This window comes from Antechinus flavipes, chromosome 3 (genome assembly GCF_016432865.1).
Source record: "Antechinus flavipes isolate AdamAnt ecotype Samford, QLD, Australia chromosome 3, AdamAnt_v2, whole genome shotgun sequence".
Classification (NCBI taxonomy): Eukaryota; Metazoa; Chordata; class Mammalia; order Dasyuromorphia; family Dasyuridae; genus Antechinus; species Antechinus flavipes.
This window is the reverse complement of record NC_067400.1, coordinates 39,922,379-39,936,426: the sequence shown is the minus strand read 5'-3', so window position 1 is coordinate 39,936,426 and position 14,048 is coordinate 39,922,379.

Here is a 14,048-nt window from a genome sequence, read left to right as displayed (position 1 = left end):
GTGAGAATGGAAGAACATGAAAGGAAATCTTGGGTAATGGGAAAGGGGGTAAGGAAAAGCCGAGCCAGAGGGAGGTTGATAAAGTCATGATAGAAGGAGAGAAAAGAGTCCCAGGATCCTCCCACCGACCGGTGACAAAGCTCTAAAGTTTTTTCTGTAAAAGGGGAGAGGGATCAGTAGTTGGAGCGATAGAAATCTCTGGAGATAAGCAATGAGGCCCCCATTATGCCCACTCGGGCCAGTCTGCAGGGTGACCCCCAGGCAGCCTCTTACCGGGTGCCCAAACAGCACCTGTCAGCTCATGGACTGCGAGGCTGGGAAACGGATCTGACACACCCAGAGAGAGGCACCCAGAGACCAGACTAGCACTGCTGGTTGGACAGGACCCAACCTCGTTCGGAGTAAATGGGTGGGTGCGGACGCAGAAACCCGTAACCGTGGTTCTGAATCTCCCGACAGTCCCTGCTGGTTACGAGTATCAGAGGAGTCCCAATCTAGAAAATACTTTCTCTAAAATATATAAAATGATGACAAATGTATTCCTAATAAAGATAAGTTAAATAGAAGCAAGTAAATACAATGGAGAAATTCATCTTAAATTTTCTTTTTCTTTTTTTTAATCAAATGAAACGATTGGTTAGTAATTAAGAAAGTTTAAGTTTTCTTTTTCTTTTTTTTAATCGAGTGAAATGTTTAGTTAGTAATTAAGAAAGCTTAAGATCAACTTCCCCATTTTATTTACTTGCTTCCATTTAACTTATCTGTATTAGGAATACATTTGTCATCATTTTATACATTTTAAGGAAACTATTTTCTAGATTCTGACTCCTTTGATATTCACAACAAGCCTGTGAGACAGATCATATTATGCCCATTTCTCAGATGAGAAACCAATCATTTTATTTGATTAAAAAAAATGAAAGAAAGCTTAAGATTGATTTCTCCACTTTATTTATTTGCTTCCATATAATTTATTTGTGTTAGGAATGTATTTGTCATCATTTTATTCATTTCAGGGAAAGTATTTTATAGATCCCAACTCCTTTGAAAGTCATAACAAACCTGAGACAGATGATGTCATCATGCCCATTTCATAGATGAGACACCCATCATTTCACTTGATTAAAAAAAAAAGAAAAGACAAGATCAATTTCTCCATTGTATTTACTTGCTTTCATTTAATTTATTTGTATTAGGAATACATTTGGCATCATTTTATGCATTTTAGGTAAAGTATTTTACAGATTCAAACTCCTTTGAGACTCATGAGTCTGTGAGATGGGTGATATCATTATGCCCATTTCACAGATAAGAAACTAGAGTGAGTAACTTTTGCCCAGTTTGGAAGCATAGGGCAAACCCTGATCTTCCTGATTCCAAGTCCAATCACCTGTCTTCTAAGCCTTCCTGCCTTTGTGACTACAGCTGTATTTTGTTTTAAAGGAGAATGGTAGAATAAAAAGTCTTGAGTTTGAATCCTTAGACTGTTACTTAGTACCTCTATTATTTTGGGTAACCTCAGTTCTTTATTTGTTAAAGAATTAGCTGAGGGGCAGGTAGGTGGTGAGTGGATAGAGCACCAGCCCTGGAGTCAGGAGGACCTGAATTCAAATCTGACTCAGACACTTAGCACTTCCTAGCTATGTGACCCTGGACAAGTCATTTAACCCAAATTGCCTCACCCCCTCAAAGAAAAATAGCTGAATAACATCATCTCTAAATGCCTTTATGGTTCTAAATCTCCAATTCTAAGTGCCCCTTCCCTTAGAAATCTGAATTTCTACATAAGACCACTGTTTGAGCATATTTTAATCACATTCCCTTCCAAAGGGATGACTGGCTTTGCCAGAAAAGAAAGAAGTAGGATGTTATTCCCCCCTGGGAAGCTGCAGACACGAGTGCATCTCTCTGCTCTAATCCTGGACCTGGGGATCTGCCTCTAATTTTCATATCACTAAAATCATATTCAAATTGAGTATGGGGTTGTGGAAATCTTAGGGCTGGATGGTGCAGTAGATAGAGGACTTAGTCTGCAGTCAGGAAGACCTGAATTCAAATCCAGTTTCAGACACTTATACTTACTTAAGCCTTTCCTTCCTTAGTTTCCTTATCTGAAAAATGGGGATAACTAATCATATTTACCTCCCAGGGAAATTGTTAAGATTAAAGGAGATAACATCCATAAAGTGCCACATAAATAAATGCTGTTATTATATTGTTGTTTTCTCATAATTACTGGGATTAGAATTGTCAAAGAAAGTATAATATCCAAAACTGTCTATGTTTTCTTGATATTGTGAAAGGACTGTCACTCCTGGAGTTGATAGATTAAAAAAAAATTCTTCAGGAACATAAACCATCTTTCTTCTAGTCTCTGAATGCATAACCTCACTTCCCCTGCTTCCTCTGCCTTTCTCTTTGGGGAATTAATAATTATCATTATTACTAATGATGATTCCTGCCCATGTTCATTTCCCAATGAGAAAAGTAAGCCGGAGCATATGACCTCTCTATGTAAAGGTCATCGGTAAGACTGAATCCTTGAACTCACATAGATATAGATAATACTCATCATATTTGTACCAAGTAACATTTACTCCCCATCGGGCATCTGGGAAGGATAAATCCAAAGCAGAGAATGCTTATGGATTTTATTGATGTAAATTATGAAAATTCTCTCAGATTTGCAGCCTGGTACCAAATGGATTGATAGAAGAAGTTTGTTCACAGGGATTTTCTTATTCCAATGAAATCATAGGTCCAAATAAATAAAGAAAGCCATTCCAATAGTTTTAAGCTGGTTCCCCACGTTAGTTTTTTTATTTAGACATCAGCATCACTTCTCCAGCCCAGCCAGGCTCTGAAAATTTGATGTCTTACCAAGTCCTCGATGGAATTATTTTATTCCAAATAAATGTCTTCTTTAAAAAAAAAAAAAAGCAATACAAATGGATTAAGTTGTTCTTCTATGGGAGCCTCTGTAATTTCCCCCATTAAACTTGGTTAGGGTTAACTTTCTCAGAATCAAATCTGGGGCCGAGCTACAGTTTCAGGTCCCCCACCTGCCTGCCAGAGAAGCAGGGAGCGAGTTAAGTGTGATGTCCTGATAATTGGTGGGTTTCTCATGCAGTTCTGTTTACCTCGGAGAATGGCTCAGATTCATGGGGTGGCTCATCTGTTTGTTTCCCAGGAGTGTCCTCCTCATCAGGTACAAATGACTTCTTGTTCCCCTGTCCCGTCTGCCTCCTTGGTGACGGATAGACGAGAACTGTTCCCTGTGCCCTGGGACGCTAATGTGATCTGGGGCGTGTTGGTGGCAGGCAGGCAGGCAGGCAGAGGAGGGGGGCCATTCCAAGGGGGCAGTCGGGGGGAAGTTAACACTATGAGAACTACAAGCTTTAGGGGGAAAAGAAAGTGTGTTTGTCTTTTAGGACTGCTACTCCTCTCTCACAGCTGTTATAATATTGATCTAGTGATTCAGGATCCCAAGTTAACCTTGCCCTCTAGTCACTGGGAAAATGAGCCAGGGAAGGGGAGTGCTTAGCATCTCTCCTGATGAAGCAACTCTGGGAAACTCAATATGAGGAGTGGGGGGCGCGGGGGAAAGGGGACTCGGGTTCTTTGTGTCTCATGCCAGATACAGAAACCTGGAAGGGAACAGAAGTGCTTTGGACTTCCTCAGCGCCATTAGCTGTGGAGCTCGGAACAACTGGAAGACCAGGTCACCCTTCTATTAAACCGGGGGAAACTGAGGCAAGAAAACAAATGCCCTGCCTTAGATTCCATAGTGATATCTCCCAATGAGTTAAGAACAGAAAAGCTTTATAAACTCAACATTTTATCCAGAATCTCCCTGAGTCTGGGGCTGAAATTCAGTCAGACCTGATCATGGCTGGCCTATGCTCACATAATATTTCTAGCCAAAGAGGAGAGATATAACTGGGAGTTAAAGGGGAAGGCAGAACTGGAGTTTTGCTCCAGGGCACCAAATTTAGATGATACAGATAACTCTTTAAGTTTTTCAGCGCTGATGAAGCAACAAAGTTTAACATCAAGCCAGCAATGAAAGTTTTCAAGTGCCCTTGCCCCAGGGCCAATTTGTGGTCCTTGATGAAGTCATAAAATTTCCTCCTAAAGCTCTACCAGAGAGGGGCTGGATTTGGATTTGGATCCACATGACTTGAGTTTGAATTATGCTTCGCTTTGATGCAATTCTTCTTTTTTCACTTTTTTCTTAAGAAAAGGAAAGAAAGAGAGAAATAGGAAGGGGGAGGAAGAAAAGAAGGAAGGAAGGAAGGAAGGAAGGAGGAAGGAAGGAAGGAAGGAAGGAAGGAAGGAAGGAAGGAAGGAAGGAAGGAAGGAAGGAAGGAAGGAAGGAAGGAAAGAAGGAAGGAAAGAAATGGGGTAAGGTGAGTAGCTGACCCTTCCTTTGATAACTGAGGCAGTCCACAGCTGTAATTTTCTTTTTTGCAAAGGTGCTGATATAATGAAAGTTCACTGACATTGGAGAGGAAGAATGCAGAGAAATGAAACAAGGCTTTTGGACTGCAGAGCCTAAGCACCTTCCATGATATTATGTGTTCTGAGGGGTCTCAAGAGTGTCTGAAATCCTTTTCATTAACTGTGATCATAGAATGACAGATTGAGAGTCAGAAGACTCTCTCTCTCACACAGAGGTGCCCTTTAATTTTGTAGATGGAGGCCCCACAACTAAGAGAGATTCAGGGCTTTGTCTAATTGACAAATAACGGTGACAATTTGAACTCAGCCCCCCTAACTACAAATTCAGAATGCTCTTATGTTGTCTTGCCTTTGTCTGGAATCTCCCCAGAAATCTATTATTTTGGGTTAGGCTCTGGGTCTGTGAGCACCTTCTTTAACACTCCCTTCAGAGGGAAAACATATATAAAGCCACCAATAGCCAGTGAGACCTTAATGTCCATTAGTTCATGGGAAATTAGCAGGTCAAAGACTAGACCTGGGAAAATGCAAGTTTGATAAGGTGCTTCCTGGGGGGAATAGGGTCAGACATAGAGGGAAAGATGAGGCAAGATCTAGAGGGGAAGATACAGGAGAGGATGGGACTAGATATATGGGGGAGATGAGATTAGATATATAGGAGAGGTTGAGTTTAGACATATAGGGGAGGTTGAGGTTAGGTATATAGAGGAGGTTGGGGTTAGATGTATAGGGGAGGTTGAGATTAGACATACCAAGGAGGTTGAGATTAGGAACATAGGGGAAGATGAGGCTAGGATTTTATGGGAGGATGGGACAAGACCTATAGAGAAAGATATATCCCTTAAAGGCCAAGCTGAAGACAAATGAGTGCCCTCCATCCTCTCTAATCCTTGTGTCTCTAGTCCTTTGCTGAGCAAAAAGACCAGAACCTGCTCTGGTTTGGTTCCTGAAGCTGATTGCAGTTCCACGTTTCCATGGCGGGTAAGAAGGGCCATCCCCTCTCCCCTGTGGGTCATTCTCAAGCGCTCCTGGGCCGTGCCCGGGGAAGGCCCCCTTGCCACGCGGTGTGCGAGGCCATCTGGTCCGGCGACGCCAGGCGCCTTCCGCTGTGACCCCGGCACCTGGGCTCCGACTGCATTTGGTTCAGTTTGGGCCGTCTGTGTTTTTGTTCCATCAGCTGTAATGTTGCCGCTGAGCACTTAGAGATCCATTTTCCGCACAGTATGTAGGGATTTAGCGGAACAACTCCCATTCACGTTAATGGAAATCCCACTAGGAAATCTCTATGCCAGGCTGCGCTCAACCTTCGCCCCTGCTTGTTTCTGTTTGATTGGTTTCACCTGTGTCTTCCCCGAACTGCTTGGAAGATGTCGGGAAGCGGGGGAGACCCAGCCTGGGCTCTTGGCTGAATCTTAACCCTGTGGGGGAGAAGGAGAGGGAGGAAGCCCAGAAAATCCAAACTGCTTTGGGGAGAGTCAGTAAATCGAAGAATCAGTGCGCAGTTACCTTCTGGGCTGAAGCTGTGACTGAATGGAGGGAGATTCAGGTCTGAGATCTCTCCCCACTGACGCAGACTGACAACTGGTGGGCTTGAAAAGTTGCTCCAGGGACAAAAATGGTAAGTGACTTTCCCAGTAAGTGACAGAGGAAAGTCAGGAATTCTGTCCAATACCATATGATTTGTTCTGGGAAGTAGGGTCAGAAAGGAACTAGATTAAAAAAAACTCTCCATGAGATTGAGATGGGTGAACTTCCCCAGCTGGCAAGTGGCTCGTGGGAGTGATGATCAAATTCCTAGCTGGAGCTATGTATTCAGAGTAATAATAATAGCTAATATCTGCACAGTGCTTTTGGGATTTCCTTACGTCATCTCATCTTCACAACCATGGGAAGTAAGCATTATTATTATTATTATTATTATTATTATCCCCATTTAATGGATGAGGAAACTGAGGCTGATATAGGTTAGTGTTTTGCCCAAGGCCAATACTTGGTAAATATCTGAGACAGAATTTCTACTCAGATCTTCCTGAATAGAAAACCAAGCTCTCTATTTACACTTAGTCCTTGGGGTAAGTGGTGAGCCATTCTCTTTGAGGGAGGTAGGAGTAGGGGAGCAGGAAGGTTAGAAGGACACTAATAATTAATAATAATAAAAACTAATAATGCTTGTTAACTTGGTGCTGGGATCAATTGTCTCTTCGGTTGGTAATTGGCAATAAAATTGGACCTCTAAGTACCTTAGCCTCCAGAAAGCACTGAGTAACAATATCAAAAGAGAGGGCTAGAAAGACAAGGCCTGATTTACTTGACAGAAAAAATAACCAAATATGGGGGAAAAAAACCTTTGGAACAACCAAAAATCAGTGATCCGATTTCTTTGGTACAGTTAAGGATCCTAGATTCACAGCTAGACTGAACCTGAGAGACTAGCTCCTTCCATCTTTTCCTTTTCACAAATGAGCAAAAGTAGCTTCATAGATCACGCTGGAATCAAGTGGCAGGGAATGTCAGGATTCAAATCCAAGTCTTCTGACTTCTGATTTATCTCCATGGATGGAGGGAAGGATCCTTCACCTTCCTACCAGAGCAGAGCAGCTAGATATAACAGAGAATGCAGCTTTACCAAGAGCCCTGAACATTCACTGAGCAGCTACTAGTTGCCAACTAGAATGCTACACAGTAGGGGGAAATAAAGGTAAAAACACATTTTTTACCTTCAAGGAGTTTTTATACTCTTTGGAGGAGCATGAGCACTATAAGAACCCAGATAAGTATATGTAATATTTACTTGTATATATACTCCCAGGGGTATATCTGCTTGAATGTTAGTAAATGTTGAGTGAATGATTGAATAAATGGAGCTATATGAGAAGAACTACATACATTGACCTGGTTTTTGGCAGTTAGGTGGTCAATGAATAGAGCTCCGGGCTTGCAATCACGAAGTTTCCAGTTCAAATCTAGACTCAGAAGCTTACTGGTGGTATAACCTGAGCAAGCCTCTGTTTGCCTCAGTTTCCTCATCTGTAAAATGTACATAATAACATCTACTCTAAGGTTTTATGAAGATCAAATGAGAATAATTGGGTGAAAGAAAACCTACAAGGAAGCAAAACAAAGATGGACAGTTCTGAATACAATGTGTTCTATTATTATATATGCTTTCTTGAAATGGAAATTTATTGTTACATATTTTCAATCCTCTCATGTTCTGCTGTGCATATGACAATGTTTTTTTTCCCTGTTCTGTTTTGTATTTAAATTTTAAATAAATACATAAAAAAGAATAATTTGTGCCTGACACATAGTAAACACTGTGTAAATGTTATTATTCTTATTCTTTTTTCCTAGAAGTCTTTCTAAGGCTATATATAAATATACACACATATATGTACATATATATGTATATATACATCTCATTGGTATCTCATTTCCTCTAAGAATTTCTTAAACTGGGGGGCTATGAACTTGTTTTTAAAAAAATATTTTGGTAATTGCATTTTCAATATAATTGATTTCCTTTGTCTTAGTACATTTTTATTGTATTCATTTCAAAGCATTCTTCTGAAAAAAGGACCATGGCCTGTTAAAGGGATCCACCACAAAAGTTAGGGTATGAATGCTGGTCTAGGATATATGACAAATGCCTCTGTTTGGAAATTAAGACCCTCCCCATAGTGTTTTTAGATCATCTTTCAGACTTATTCCATGTTATTCTCCTTCATATGCTCTGTTCTGAGCAGAATGGCCTTGGGCTCCTTACACCCCATTCTCCATTCTCCAAGATCTCATTATATTATCTGCACCTGGCTATTATCCTTGCTTTCCCACTTTGTAACTTTGGATTGACCTTGGATTCTTGGGTTCTCAAGGGGTTATATTGCTCCCAAATGGGCCACTCACCCCTTCCAGGCCATCTCATATTAGCTCTCCCCACTTTCCAGATCCTCATTATGTGCTGTTTTCCCTGTTAGAATATATGCTCCCTGAGGGCTGGGACTGACAAATTGGGTTATATTCCCAATGTTGTAGTACTGTGCCTAGCACACAGACAATACTTAGATGTTCTCTGTCTGTTACTTCTCCATATCCTTGTTTTTCTCCCTTTCTCCTCCTTCCTCTTCTTTTTTCTCTTCCTCTCTTTCTCTCCCCCTTCCCTTCCCTTCTCCCTTCTCTTTTCTTTTTTTTGCTTGTCTTTTTCTCTTCTTCCCTTTTCCTCCTCACTCTCTCTTCTCTCTTCTTTTCTTTTCTCTTACCCTTCTCTTCCTCTTTCTCTCCTCTTCCCTCCCCTTCTCCCTTCTTTTCTCTTTTCTCCTCTCCTATCTTTTTTCTCTTTTTCTCATCTCTTTTCATTCTTCTCTCTCTCTCTCTCTCTCTCTCTCTCTCTATATATATATATATATATATATCTCCCCCTCCCATTCTCTCTCTTTCTGTCCCTTCCTTTTTCTCTCCCTCTCTCTCCCTTCCATGCCTTTGCAAAGGCTATTTCTGATGCTTGGAACACCCTCCCTCCTCACCTCTGCCACTTTGAACTCCTAACTGCCTCCAAAATTTAGCTCATTTACATGTGACCTTTCTTGAGCCCATCATCTTCCGGGTGCTCCCCCAAATTAATTTGTATTTACATAATATTTTAAATTTTTACTTTATGTGCACATGTCACTTCATCTGATAACTTCTGAGAGTGGGGACTTTTTTCTCTCTCTCTCAGAATTCCCAGAATTCAAATACTCTATAAGCTTAATAAATACTAATTGACTGCCTGATTCCATGTGCACACGCATAGGTGCACACACATGAAGCAGTCAGTTTGTGGCTCCTGTTTTCTTTGGTTCGCACAGCTTGGGATGAGCTGGATCCCATCTTGACAGCACTGTGGGGAAAGCCCCTTCCCCTCCGAGCATGAACATCTCCGTTCTGATCCAGACTTCCAACCCTACTGGTTCTGTGGCCATGGGCTAGCCACCTCACTGCTCGTAGTTTTGACTTCCTCATCTGTGAACTTCTAAATGATGAGATCTGTGCTCTCATCAATGGACACACTTCTTCCAATTACACAGACATCGAGCATTCTCTACCTTCTCATCTTTGCAGCCCTTATCTGAGCCCTCCACGGGGGTCCTTCCAGCTAGTTCTCCTGCCATTATGTGGGTACCAGGGAAGTAAGGGGATAATGATAGTTATACTATCACTCTCATAGACCTAGGGGAGGGGGAAGGGAGGGGGGGAATGCTCTGTGAACCTTTGCATGTTTCAAAAATATACGCCGTTATTGTGCATCAATAATAAAAATTGTAATAAAAGCTTAACTATTTTTTGGTATTCCTTTCTGGACTGAGAGCTGCTTTTTGTTAATGGTTTAAGTAGGGCTTATAATATGTGATTCCAGTAGAATATAAACCCCTTGAGGTTGGGGTGGGTATTTTTGTCATTGTATCTTAAGTCCTGAGCACAGTGTCTGGTATGTAGTAGGCACTTAATAAATGCTCTTTTAATTGAATCAAATTGAATTTATAATAGGCTTAGTGGTATAACCTTTGGTTTGCCTCTGTTATCTAAATAGTTGGCAATATCTTTTATAGAAGGTCTCTGAAATTCATTAATAGCTGACATTTATTTATGCAGTATTTTAATTAGCATCCATATTCACTCATCAAAGTACTGGAGAGATTTCATTTCTTCAAATCAGCCTCAAATGTTCTTCCTCCTCCTCCTCGTGGCTTCCTCTGACTTTCTTCAATTTTCAACTTTTAAAGTCTAACCTTCTGCAAGAATCCTTTCCTGCTTCCTCTTAAGGCTACTGCTTTCCCTCTGAGATCATCTCTAATTTATCCTCTACAAATCTTATTTGTACATAATGTTCCCTGGTTAGATTGTGAGCACTTTAAAAGAAAAGACTTTGTTTCTCTGTTTGTGGGTGTATATGTGTGTGTTTGCCTTTCTATATATTTCCAGAACTTAGCATCATATGTAACATACAGTAGTTGCTTATAATAGGTATGTGACATATAGTTATATGAAACATGTAATATATAATAGTTGCTTATAATAGGCACCTAATAATTGCTTATTAACTTGATTTCTTTATATTCCAGAAACTCAGGATTATATGGAACATACAGTAGTTGCTTATAATAGGCAATTAATAATTGGTTGTTAACTTGACTTCTTTGTATTCCCAATTTAGCATCATATCTGGCATATAGTAGGCACTTAATGATTTTTTATTGATCTGACTTCTTTATATTCCCTGAATTTGGTATCATATGTAACATATAGCAGTTGCTTATAATAGGCACTTAACAATTACTTATTAAATTGACTCCTTTGTATTCCCAGAACTTAGATAGCCAACAAATAGTAGTTTCTTATCATAGGCATATAATAGTCATTTAATAATTATTAATTAACTTGATTTCTTTGTATTCCCGAAATTTAGGATTATTTGTAACATACAGTAGTTGCTTATAATAGGCACTCAATAATTACTTATTAATTTGACTTCTTTGTATTTCCACAACTTAGCATCATCTCTGGCATATAGTAGGCACTTAATGATTTTTTTTATTAATTTGACTTCTTTATATTCCCAGAATTTAGCATTATACACAACATATAGTAGTTGCTTATAGTGAGCATATAGTAGGCACTTGATAATGTTTTTATTAATTTGACTTATCTTTCCAGAACTTAGCATCATATATAACATATAGTAGTTGCCTATAATAGGTTAGGTTAGTTGTTATCTGTATTTTATATGCAAAGAAGTTGAAACTCTGAAAACTAATGTTCTTTGCTGGTGATTATATCACCAATAAGTGCAAGGAGCATGGAGCAATGAGGCTAGATGCAGCAAATCCACCTGGTTTCCCATTTCTGTGGCTTTGAAGTGTCTGTGAAGATCCAGTGGAAAGAGTAATAAATTTAAAATCAAATAACCTTGCTTCATTTCTACATGGATGATCCTTAGTGAGACAGTTCCTCCCCAGACTTTTTCTTTAAAATAAAGAGATGGGTCCAGATGGTCTCCAATTTCTGATGTCATATCTAATGCATCACTTAGCCCATGGAAGATGCTTCTTAACTGCTTCTCAGCATAGAACCATTTCTATGTTCTAGCAGAAGAAGCGAGGCTCTCTGGATCGTGAGGCTAGTTTTCCCGTTGAATTTTCTCATCGCTCAACAGAATGGCAGGCCATTCTGATCCCTAGACTCTCTGGCTGGATAACTGAAGGGGAACTAAGTTTGAATACAGAGCCACTCCCAAGAAGGACTTTTGACATATCTCCAGAAGCCTGCAAGCTGTCTTTCAACTATCTCAGAGGTCATTCCAGAGAGGATTCCTATTTATTTAAAGAGGAGGTAAGAAGCAGGTGGCCAATGAAGAGAGGTCTCTGGTACCCAGGGGGTAAGGATAATGGTATGGCTGCTGCCTCATTAACCCTTTCTTGGTGGAATGCTGCAACCCTGTGCAGTTTGAAACCCTGGTTCACTCTGAAAATTGAACACACAGACAGGTTTAAATAAGACAGGTGGTGATAGAGCTTGACAGATTCTCAGGATTTTAATAAGTCAGACTGTTCTGAGAAGAGTATTGCCTAAAACCTACCTATCCCCGTGTGTGTGTGTGTGTGTGTGTGTGTGTGTGTGTGTGTGTACCAATGGTTTAATTTATAACTGACACCTTTACTACCTCCGAGTGTATCAGTTTCATCTCCCCAGAGAAAGAGAAAACCAGACCCTGTGACTAGTGAACTGGATTGAAAATCTAGTCTAATGCTGACAGATAAATGCACTAATTTTCGTCTGCACTTGGCTCTGGGCTGCAGGGTGAGCCTGCTTCTAACAAGTCCCTCAAAAGCTTCTGTAACCCGTCCAAATGATGATGTCAAGTGCTACAAGGCCCCAGGTCGGCCCCCATCGTAGGTAACAGTTACCCCAGGGATCAACTTACCAGACAGGTTTTGAATGAGATTGTGTTTTTAAATGAAAGACTGGCTGGAAACGTAGACTGGGACTAAGCATTAATAAGGGAAAATCGGACACAAACAGACCTTCGTATTTGTAGCTTTGTGTTGTTCTGCAAAGGTCAGGGAAGGTTCTGATACAGATGGAGTCCGATGTCTCTGTGGGCATCTGTGACGTGCCACTGTGAGGTGGGCATCTTGCTTAGCCAAGGGGGATCTTGGGCTGAGCCAAGAGAAGATGGATGCTCTGGAAGGCCCGGTTTCCCAGCCAAACAGGTGGATTACTGTGGCCATAACCCTGGACGGTGAAGACGAAGAAAGCATGTTCCCTGTTTAATTTTGCTCTAAGAAAAAAAAAAGAAAAACAAAAAAAAATTAGATCCCTTCTTATTCTGAGGCATTTTAGTACAGTGAAAAAAAAGCACTTTTCTGTCTCTGTCACTTCCCCCTAGCTGACCTGAGTAATCAGTTCTAGGGGCCTTGGTTTCCTGTAACAAGTGGATGGCTTGTGATGTCCCTTCCAGCTCTGTTATTCTCTAAATGGCAAGCATAGAAGCAGTGAGAAAACCATATGCTTTCATCCTTATAGGCCTTTTGAAGACCATTCACTCTTCTGGTTGCAACCAGTAAACAAAAGCATAGAGAGAAGAACACTTTCATGACATTAACTGATTTTGTGTTTTTCTCTATGAACCTGTAAGTACCCCTGTTGATTAGGAATTTATGACAATGTGGAGCTTTTGTGGGCTTAGAGCTTGAGATGGAGAAAAATCCGTGTCTCACTATATAGGGGAGAAGTGAAAGGGGAAACACAGCTTAGTTCTAGGAGAGAATGAATGTGTGTTCCGGTCTGAAACTCAAGAGAAAACTCCCATGGGGATTAAAAAAGAACCATTAAGCCCATATTAGGAAATGTGAGGGATATGGAATGGATTGGAAGAACCTGTGGAGGTTAAAAGGAGCTCTTCTTTCTTCAACAGAGAACCTCAGAATCACATTGACTAACAATAATACTTTTCTAAGCCTTAAAAATAAACTCTATAGGGAAAGAATTTATGCCACGGCTCTAGAATCATTATAGAATCATGGATTTGAGCTAGAAGGAATTTGGGGGAGTCTTTGTTTTATAGGTGAGGAAACTGAGGTCTGTGAATTTTAAAAATAGGTATTTTTGAAAAGAAACAGTGTTATGGAGTAGCTAAGCAGAGGACCTAGTAAGTAGGGACAGCCTGATATTTATTAAGCAATTCACTTAACCTCCCAGGATCCCAAGCAGTTGGCTTAAACTATAACCTTTGGATGAATTTCCCAATCTGCAATAAGTCTTTTCCTGCCAATCCATAGATTTATATCAAAGAGGAATCTCACAGGCTATATGCAGATAAGGAAAGTGAGGGGTCTTGTCCCACATCATAGGAAGAGTATGAACCAGAGTAGAATCTGAATTTAAGCCTTCTGACACGCTAGTAAATGCTCTTTCTCTTGTACTGTGTTGCTTGATGTAGAATTCCTCATTCCCTTAAAATTACATTCAGGCAGGAATTTTTTTTAATTTAAAATGGTAAATATGTTTGATGTTGATTGTGATTACAGGTAAAGCCAAATAACAGCTTC